At 55.9% G+C, this 10,000-nt stretch overlaps 2 non-coding genes and 1 pseudogene across 2 annotated transcripts; all 3 read left to right on the plus strand.

The window, feature by feature from the left end:
* The first annotated feature begins 4,613 nt into the window (after positions 1-4,613).
* On the plus strand, positions 4,614-6,523 carry LOC124569433. The gene has a single exon (XR_006971225.1). It is a non-coding gene; the product is annotated as a small subunit ribosomal RNA (ribosomal RNA).
* Positions 6,524-6,874: 351 nt separating this feature from the next.
* On the plus strand, positions 6,875-7,029 carry LOC124569431. The gene has a single exon (XR_006971223.1). It is a non-coding gene; the product is annotated as a 5.8S ribosomal RNA (ribosomal RNA).
* Positions 7,030-7,217: 188 nt separating this feature from the next.
* The window catches only part of LOC124569429, a 4,836-nt pseudogene continuing 2,053 nt past the window's right edge, over positions 7,218-10,000 (plus strand).

Raw genomic sequence — 10,000 nt, forward strand, 5'->3', positions numbered from 1 at the left:
TGCCCCACCCCAACCGCCCAACTCGCAACTCCAGCGGATGAACGGCGGACTTTGCTCGCACTCGCAATGTGCAATCCACCCCTATAACGTGCGTTTCATGAAGAGTTATGTCCAATATGCGACATTCCCGCTGTCCATATACATGAGCTGCGAGCTGTACCACGTACGAGCTACAGACGCGATCGCGTTGCTCGCTGTACGAATGCAGATGCTCAGCGGCAGCTAGGAGGCGCTCCATCCATGTCGGTACCGGTGAGCGTTGCACTCGCAGTCGCAAAAACGTACGGCAAGTATATTACTCGGAAGAGTCAATGACAGTCCAAGCCCCCCTGCGTGGGAAGAGTCTTCCTAGGCCATGACCCACCGGAAGGGCGCAGCGTCCCCCACCCCAGACATGTGACGTCAGACTATCGGTATTGACGACTAGACTGATTCCTTATAATCATTTGCCATACACCGGTGGAAGCTGCCGAGACGAGTAACTACATAGCGGGCTCGCCGTGTCACTAATGTACAGAGATACAATAGTTTCGACTGGAACCGGATTAAACGTATACACGGCGCTGATTAGTAATAGATAGAGCCATCAGAATACAGATAATGTATAGACCTGTCCGTATACATGCTGAAAGACTCTGCTCACAATCACACGTCAGCCAGACACTCTTATCACGCACTACTCTCTGCCTGTAACAGGCACACAGACAATATGTAAGCACCAGCATGGAACAACACCCAGTGCATCCTCTCTGCCACATTAGACAATCCACACTATCATAACCAGACCGGGAGGTCCACTCGGAAAACAGAATATCCCACCCTTCCGACAACCACCATTGCTCAGCTAAGCCACCAACACCCACACATGTCCCAGACAGGGGTGCACCCAACATCACAATACTGCCTCCTGTCACACCACACAAACAATGGCAGGAATGAAAGACACAGGTCTGCCACAAGCATGGAATCAGAGCGCCGCCTGTTATGAGCCAAAGGTGCACCCTGACGTGGCAAATCAGATGATGCCGCAGTCATTTACTTACGATAATCACAATCAACAAACCGGGCCCCCCCCCCCCCCAAGTGCCTTAACCTAACCCGTATTGTACCTTAACCTAACCCGTATTGTACCTTAACCTAACCCGTATTGTACCTTAACCTAACCCGTATTGTACCTTAACCTAACCCGTATTGTACCTTAACCTAACCCGTATTGTACCTTAACCTAACCCGTATTGTACCTTAACCTAACCCATATTGTACCTTAACCTAACCCATATTGTACCTTAACCTAACCCATATTGTACCTTAACCTAACCCATATTGTACCTTAACCTAACCCATATTGTACCTTAACCTAACCCATATTGTACCTTAACCTAACCCATATTGTACCTTAACCTAACCCATATTGTACCTTAACCTAACCCATGTTGCGCCTTAACCTAACCCATGTTGCGCCTTAACCTAACCCATGTTGCGCCTTAACCTAACCCATGTTGCGCCTTAACCTAACCCATGTTGCGCCTTAACCTAACCCATGTTGCGCCTTAACCTAACCCATGTTGCGCCTTAACCTAACCCATGTTGCGCCTTAACCTAACCCATGTTGCGCCTTAACCTAACCCATGTTGCGCCTTAACCTAACCCATGTTGCGCCTTAACCTAACCCATGTTGCGCCTTAACCTAACCTATGTTGCGCCTTAACCTAACCTATGTTGCGCCTTAACCTAACCTATGTTGCGCCTTAACCTAACCTATGTTGCGCCTTAACCTAACCTATGTTGCGCCTTAACCTAACCTATGTTGCGCCTTAACCTAACCTATGTTGCGCCTTAACCTAACCTATGTTGCGCCGTAACCTAACCTATGTTGCGCCGTAACCTAACCTATGTTGCGCCTTAACCTAACCTATGTTGCGCCTTAACCTAACCTATGTTGCGCCTTAACCTAACCTATGTTGCGCCTTAACCTAACCTATGTTGCGCCGTAACCTAACCTATGTTGCGCCTTAACCTAACCTATGTTGCGCCTTAACCTAACCTATGTTGCGCCTTAACCTAACCTATGTTGCGCCTTAACCTAACCTATGTTGCGCCTTAACCTAACCTATGTTGCGCCTTAACCTAACCTATGTTGCGCCTTAACCTAACCTATGTTGCGCCTTAACCTAACCTATGTTGCGCCGTAACCTAACCTATGTTGCGCCTTAACCTAACCTATGTTGCGCCTTAACCTAACCTATGTTGCGCCGTAACCTAACCTATGTTGCGCCTTAACCTAACCTATGTTGCGCCTTAACCTAACCTATGTTGCGCCTTAACCTAACCTATGTTGCGCCTTAACCTAACCTATGTTGCGCCTTAACCTAACCTATGTTGCGCCTTAACCCAACACACGTTGGGCCTTAACCCAACACACGTTGGGCCTTAACCCAACACACGTTGGGCCTTAACCCAACACACGTTGGGCCTTAACCCAACACACGTTGGGCCTTAACCCAACACACGTTGGGCCTTAACCCAACACACGTTGGGCCTTAACCCAACACACGTTGGGCCTTAACCCAACACACGTTGGGCCTTAACCCAACACACGTTGGGCCTTAACCCAACACACGTTGGGCCTTAACCCAACACACGTTGGGCCTTAACCCAACACACGTTGGGCCTTAACCCAACACACGTTGGGCCTTAACCCAACACACGTTGGGCCTTAACCCAACACACGTTGGGCCTTAACCCAACACACGTTGGGCCTTAACCCAACACACGTTGGGCCTTAACCCAACACACGTTGGGCCTTAACCCAACACACGTTGGGCCTTAACCCAACACACGTTGGGCCTTAACCCAACACACGTTGGGCCTTAACCCAACACACGTTGGGCCTTAACCCAACACACGTTGGGCCTTAACCTGCTCTGTAATTGTCATACGACGCGTTAAATTAGTGTAGTGTTGCCTAACTGCAACCCCCGCAATATAGTTTGCTACTCGCACTGCCCGGTCCCCAGAGTATCGCTTCATGTTAAACACCTTGCAGCTATACACTGTAATGCGGATGGCGGCAGGACGTACATGCTCAATGCCCTTCGCAGTTGTTCATTGGCATTCGCATGGCGAAGCACAGCCTACGTTGTGGTACGGCTTGTGGCAACTGTCCGCTGATGTTGTACGTCCAAATCACACACTGTACCGCACATTGGTCCTCATGTACTGAATGATACATCGTGGTACATGTGTGACCGTACCACGACTGCGCCAACAACGGCGAACCATACGGTCCAAATATTGTGCACTCAGCTACGTGTCGTCTCCCTATAAGAGCTGGATTGCAGTATGGTATGCCGTGGATGGCGATCAGCATGAGCCGTCTGTTGATGTAGTGGCGCGTGTTGTCAGACGTAGTCGTCTCTTCTCACACACCGTGATAGCATGGTGCACTGCGTTCCACATCTGCGACATGCGACAGAGGCCGGTTGACAGTCGTTCGCGCAATGGACATCGCATACGTACGGGGGCCACCTTCCACGTGTTCGCGAAGCGTGCACATGTTGTTGCGTGTATGTGGGCAGACATAGTGTGTCGTGACACCTGACACAGGCATGCAACAATCGTTGAATTTGCAAATGGCGATGGACGTCTACGTTTGCTGGTGACGTTACGCAAATGAAGAACTGGTAAACCGTTGTGGTGCGGTTGTTCTCGCTAGAGGTGAATCAGTGATGGCGACGATCGGTTGAGCTACCAACCGGTTGTTTCAGCGATACCCACCATGCCCACGAACGTGAATGGCATGTGGGTGTGAAGCGATACGCGGCGGTGGCTGGGTGGGACCGTCCCCGGCCGGTGAGGGGGGGCCTTCCGGCGTGCTGGCCGCGCGGTGCGTGGGCGCACGCGCTACAGCCGGCTGGTGGGGGCGGCCAGTGGCAGGCGCGCCGGCCGACGGAGGCGGCAGGCGGCGCAGCTGCGCGCCGGCGCACCCTGCACGCGGCGCCGTGCGGCCAAAGTAGGTCCTCGCGGGCCCGGTGCGAAGCGCGGTGGACATCTGCAGTGTGCTGGTCCGATTGAGGACTGTGTGCGCTGAGGATGCGCCGCCGCCCGGCGCTCGGCGCCGCGACGCCGTCTGCTGCTCGGTCGCCTCTGCGGTTCTCGCAGGTGGATTGTATCGCAGCTGTGCGGACGTGTTGGCGCGTGCGCTGTGCTGGGAGAGTTCGCTTCGGCACCCAAGTGGGGCTTTTGTCCTTCTGTGGCGCTGGCGTTGGAGCTGCCGGCCACCGTAGGTGGCGCGTGTTGTCTCCCGCCGGCAATGCCACGACAGCACGCTCCCGGGCCTCTGTCGGCAGCGGCAAGCTCAGTTGGGAGCACGGGTGGTCGCACCTAAAGCGTCTACTCGCCAAACTCCGGGCGATTGCGCCTCTCTCGAACCCGACCAAGTACTTAGGACGGCGCTGCGCGCCGCCGGGACCTGAGAGGGTTTCGAGGTGTATTGTGCAGGGGAGCTCAGCCTCCTCCTGTTTGCAGAATAATTGAGCGGACGCTTGCGTGTTCGCGCGGGCCCCCGGGACACACTCCCGGGCGGCCGGCTGCTCAGCTCTAGTTGACGCAGCTCCCTGGTTGATCCTGCCAGTAGTCATATGCTTGTCTCAAAGATTAAGCCATGCATGTCTCAGTACAAGCCGCATTAAGGTGAAACCGCGAATGGCTCATTAAATCAGTTATGGTTCCTTAGATCGTACCCACGTTACTTGGATAACTGTGGTAATTCTAGAGCTAATACATGCAAACAGAGTCCCGACCAGAGATGGAAGGGACGCTTTTATTAGATCAAAACCAATCGGTCGGCTCGTCCGGTCCGTTTGCCTTGGTGACTCTGAATAACTTTGGGCTGATCGCACGGTCCTCGTACCGGCGACGCATCTTTCAAATGTCTGCCTTATCAACTGTCGATGGTAGGTTCTGCGCCTACCATGGTTGTAACGGGTAACGGGGAATCAGGGTTCGATTCCGGAGAGGGAGCCTGAGAAACGGCTACCACATCCAAGGAAGGCAGCAGGCGCGCAAATTACCCACTCCCGGCACGGGGAGGTAGTGACGAAAAATAACGATACGGGACTCATCCGAGGCCCCGTAATCGGAATGAGTACACTTTAAATCCTTTAACGAGTATCTATTGGAGGGCAAGTCTGGTGCCAGCAGCCGCGGTAATTCCAGCTCCAATAGCGTATATTAAAGTTGTTGCGGTTAAAAAGCTCGTAGTTGGATTTGTGTCCCACGCTGTTGGTTCACCGCCCGTCGGTGTTTAACTGGCATGTATCGTGGGATGTCCTGCCGGTGGGGCGAGCTGAAGGCGTGCGACGCGCCTCGTGCGTGCTCGTGCGTCCCGAGGCGGACCCCGTTGCAATCCTACCAGGGTGCTCTTGAGTGAGTGTCTCGGTGGGCCGGCACGTTTACTTTGAACAAATTAGAGTGCTTAAAGCAGGCAAGCCCGCCTGAATACTGTGTGCATGGAATAATGGAATAGGACCTCGGTTCTATTTTGTTGGTTTTCGGAACCCGAGGTAATGATTAATAGGGACAGGCGGGGGCATTCGTATTGCGACGTTAGAGGTGAAATTCTTGGATCGTCGCAAGACGAACAGAAGCGAAAGCATTTGCCAAGTATGTTTTCATTAATCAAGAACGAAAGTTAGAGGTTCGAAGGCGATCAGATACCGCCCTAGTTCTAACCATAAACGATGCCAGCCAGCGATCCGCCGCAGTTCCTCCGATGACTCGGCGGGCAGCCTCCGGGAAACCAAAGCTTTTGGGTTCCGGGGGAAGTATGGTTGCAAAGCTGAAACTTAAAGGAATTGACGGAAGGGCACCACCAGGAGTGGAGCCTGCGGCTTAATTTGACTCAACACGGGAAACCTCACCAGGCCCGGACACCGGAAGGATTGACAGATTGATAGCTCTTTCTTGATTCGGTGGGTGGTGGTGCATGGCCGTTCTTAGTTGGTGGAGCGATTTGTCTGGTTAATTCCGATAACGAACGAGACTCTAGCCTGCTAACTAGTCGCGTGACATCCTTCGTGCTGTCAGCGATTACTTTTCTTCTTAGAGGGACAGGCGGCTTCTAGCCGCACGAGATTGAGCAATAACAGGTCTGTGATGCCCTTAGATGTTCTGGGCCGCACGCGCGCTACACTGAAGGAATCAGCGTGTCTTCCTAGGCCGAAAGGTCGGGGTAACCCGCTGAACCTCCTTCGTGCTAGGGATTGGGGCTTGCAATTGTTCCCCATGAACGAGGAATTCCCAGTAAGCGCGAGTCATAAGCTCGCGTTGATTACGTCCCTGCCCTTTGTACACACCGCCCGTCGCTACTACCGATTGAATGATTTAGTGAGGTCTTCGGACTGGTACGCGGCATTGACTCTGTCGTTGCCGATGCTACCGGAAAGATGACCAAACTTGATCATTTAGAGGAAGTAAAAGTCGTAACAAGGTTTCCGTAGGTGAACCTGCGGAAGGATCATTACCGACTAGACTGCATGTCTTTCGATGTGCGTGTCGTGTCGCGCAACACGCTACCTGTACGGCTCGCAGTAGCCGTGCGCCGCGTGCGGAACCACGCGTGCTTCTCAAAACTAACGCCAATGTTGTGTGGTACGAGCGCTGAAGCGCTGGAGCGGCTGGCCTGCGGCACCTGGCGCCTGGCGCCGGTTTTGAATGACTTTCGCCCGACTGCCTGTCCGCTCCGGTGTGGAGCCGTACGACGCCCATCGGCCGTGAGGCCGTTGGACACAGAACGCTTGAACAGGGGCCGCCACACGCCTACGTCCCGCCTATGCAACTGTCTTGAAAGAGACAGTGTAAACTAAGAAAAGATCACCCAGGACGGTGGATCACTCGGCTCGTGGGTCGATGAAGAACGCAGCAAATTGCGCGTCGACATGTGAACTGCAGGACACATGAACATCGACGTTTCGAACGCACATTGCGGTCCATGGATTCCGTTCCCGGGCCACGTCTGGCTGAGGGTCGGCTACGTATACTGAAGCGCGCGGCGTTTGCCCCGCTTCGCAGACCTGGGAGCGTCGCGGCCGCCTGTGGGGCCGGCCGCGCCTCCTTAAACGTGCGATGCGCGCCCGTCGCCTGGCGGTTCGCATACCGGTACTTACTCGGTAGCGTGCACAGCCGGCTGGCGGTGTGGCGTGCGACACCTCGTACAACGACCTCAGAGCAGGCGAGACTACCCGCTGAATTTAAGCATATTACTAAGCGGAGGAAAAGAAACTAACAAGGATTCCCCCAGTAGCGGCGAGCGAACAGGGAAGAGTCCAGCACCGAACCCCGCAGGCTGCCGCCTGTCGTGGCATGTGGTGTTTGGGAGGGTCCACTACCCCGACGCCTCGCGCCGAGCCCAAGTCCAACTTGAATGAGGCCACGGCCCGTAGAGGGTGCCAGGCCCGTAGCGGCCGGTGCGAGCGTCGGCGGGACCTCTCCTTCGAGTCGGGTTGCTTGAGAGTGCAGCTCCAAGTGGGTGGTAAACTCCATCTGAGACTAAATATGACCACGAGACCGATAGCGAACAAGTACCGTGAGGGAAAGTTGAAAAGAACTTTGAAGAGAGAGTTCAAAAGTACGTGAAACCGTTCTGGGGTAAACGTGAGAAGTCCGAAAGGTCGAACGGGTGAGATTCACGCCCATCCGGCCACTGGCCTCCGCCCTCGGCAGATGGGGCCGGCCGCCCGCGCGGAGCAATCCGCGGCGGGGTCGTGTCCGGTTGCCTTTCCACTCGCCGCGGGGTGGGGCCGTTCCGGTGTGCGGTGGGCCGCACTTCTCCCCTAGTAGGACGTCGCGACCCGCTGGGTGCCGGCCTACGGCCCGGGTGCGCAGCCTGTCCTTCCGCGGGCCTCGGTTCGCGTCTGTTGGGCAGAGCCCCGGTGTCCTGGCTGGCTGCCCGGCGGTATATCTGGAGGAGTCGATTCGCCCCTTTGGGCGCTCGGGCTCCCGGCAAGCGCGCGCGGTTCTTCCCGGATGACGGACCTACCTGGCCCGGCCCCGGACCCGCGCCGCTGTTGGCTCGGGATGCTCTCGGGCGGAATAATCGCTCCCGTCAGCGGCGCTTCAGCTTTGGACAATTTCACGACCCGTCTTGAAACACGGACCAAGGAGTCTAACATGTGCGCGAGTCATTGGGCTGTACGAAACCTAAAGGCGTAATGAAAGTGAAGGTCTCGCCTTGCGCGGGCCGAGGGAGGATGGGGCTTCCCCGCCCTTCACGGGGCGGCGGCCTCCGCACTCCCGGGGCGTCTCGTCCTCATTGCGAGGTGAGGCGCACCTAGAGCGTACACGTTGGGACCCGAAAGATGGTGAACTATGCCTGGCCAGGACGAAGTCAGGGGAAACCCTGATGGAGGTCCGTAGCGATTCTGACGTGCAAATCGATCGTCGGAGCTGGGTATAGGGGCGAAAGACTAATCGAACCATCTAGTAGCTGGTTCCCTCCGAAGTTTCCCTCAGGATAGCTGGTGCTCGTACGAGTCTCATCCGGTAAAGCGAATGATTAGAGGCCTTGGGGCCGAAACGACCTCAACCTATTCTCAAACTTTAAATGGGTGAGATCTCCGGCTTGCTTGATATGCTGAAGCCGCGAGCAAACGACTCGGATCGGAGTGCCAAGTGGGCCACTTTTGGTAAGCAGAACTGGCGCTGTGGGATGAACCAAACGCCGAGTTAAGGCGCCCGAATCGACGCTCATGGGAAACCATGAAAGGCGTTGGTTGCTTAAGACAGCAGGACGGTGGCCATGGAAGTCGGAATCCGCTAAGGAGTGTGTAACAACTCACCTGCCGAAGCAACTAGCCCTGAAAATGGATGGCGCTGAAGCGTCGTGCCTATACTCGGCCGTCAGTCTGGCAGTCATGGCCGGTCCTTGCGGCCGGCCGCGAAGCCCTGACGAGTAGGAGGGTCGCGGCGGTGGGCGCAGAAGGGTCTGGGCGTGAGCCTGCCTGGAGCCGCCGTCGGTGGAGATCTTGGTGGTAGTAGCAAATACTCCAGCGAGGCCCTGGAGGGCTGACGCGGAGAAGGGTTTCGTGTGAACAGCCGTTGCACACGAGTCAGTCGATCCTAAGCCCTAGGAGAAATCCGATGTTGATGGGGGCCGTCATAGCATGATGCACTTTGTGCTGGCCCCCGTTGGGCGAAAGGGAATCCGGTTCCTATTCCGGAACCCGGCAGCGGAACCGATACAAGTCGGGCCCCTCTTTTAGAGATGCTCGTCGGGGTAACCCAAAAGGACCCGGAGACGCCGTCGGGAGATCGGGGAAGAGTTTTCTTTTCTGCATGAGCGTTCGAGTTCCCTGGAATCCTCTAGCAGGGAGATAGGGTTTGGAACGCGAAGAGCACCGCAGTTGCGGCGGTGTCCCGATCTTCCCCTCGGACCTTGAAAATCCGGGAGAGGGCCACGTGGAGGTGTCGCGCCGGTTCGTACCCATATCCGCAGCAGGTCTCCAAGGTGAAGAGCCTCTAGTCGATAGAATAATGTAGGTAAGGGAAGTCGGCAAATTGGATCCGTAACTTCGGGATAAGGATTGGCTCTGAGGATCGGGGCGTGTCGGGCTTGGTCGGGAAGTGGGTCAGCGCTAACGTGCCGGGCCTGGGCGAGGTGAGTGCCGTAGGGGTGCCGGTAAGTGCGGGCGTTTAGCGCGGGCGTGGTCTGCTCTCGCCGTTGGTTGGCCTCGTGCTGGCCGGCGGTGCAGGATGCGCGCGCCTGCGCGGCGTTCGCGCCCCGGTGCTTCAACCTGCGTGCAGGATCCGAGCTCGGTCCCGTGCCTTGGCCTCCCACGGATCTTCCTTGCTGCGAGGCCGCGTCCGCCTTAGCGTGCTCCTCCGGGGGCGCGCGGGTGCGCGGATTCTCTTCGGCCGCCATTCAACGATCAACTCAGAACTGGCACGGACTGGGGGAATCCGACTGTCTAATTAAAACAAAGCATTGCGATGGCCCTAGCGG

The sequence above is a fragment of the Schistocerca americana genome, unplaced genomic scaffold (assembly GCF_021461395.2).
Source record: "Schistocerca americana isolate TAMUIC-IGC-003095 unplaced genomic scaffold, iqSchAmer2.1 HiC_scaffold_1493, whole genome shotgun sequence".
Lineage (NCBI taxonomy): Eukaryota > Metazoa > Arthropoda > Insecta > Orthoptera > Acrididae > Schistocerca > Schistocerca americana.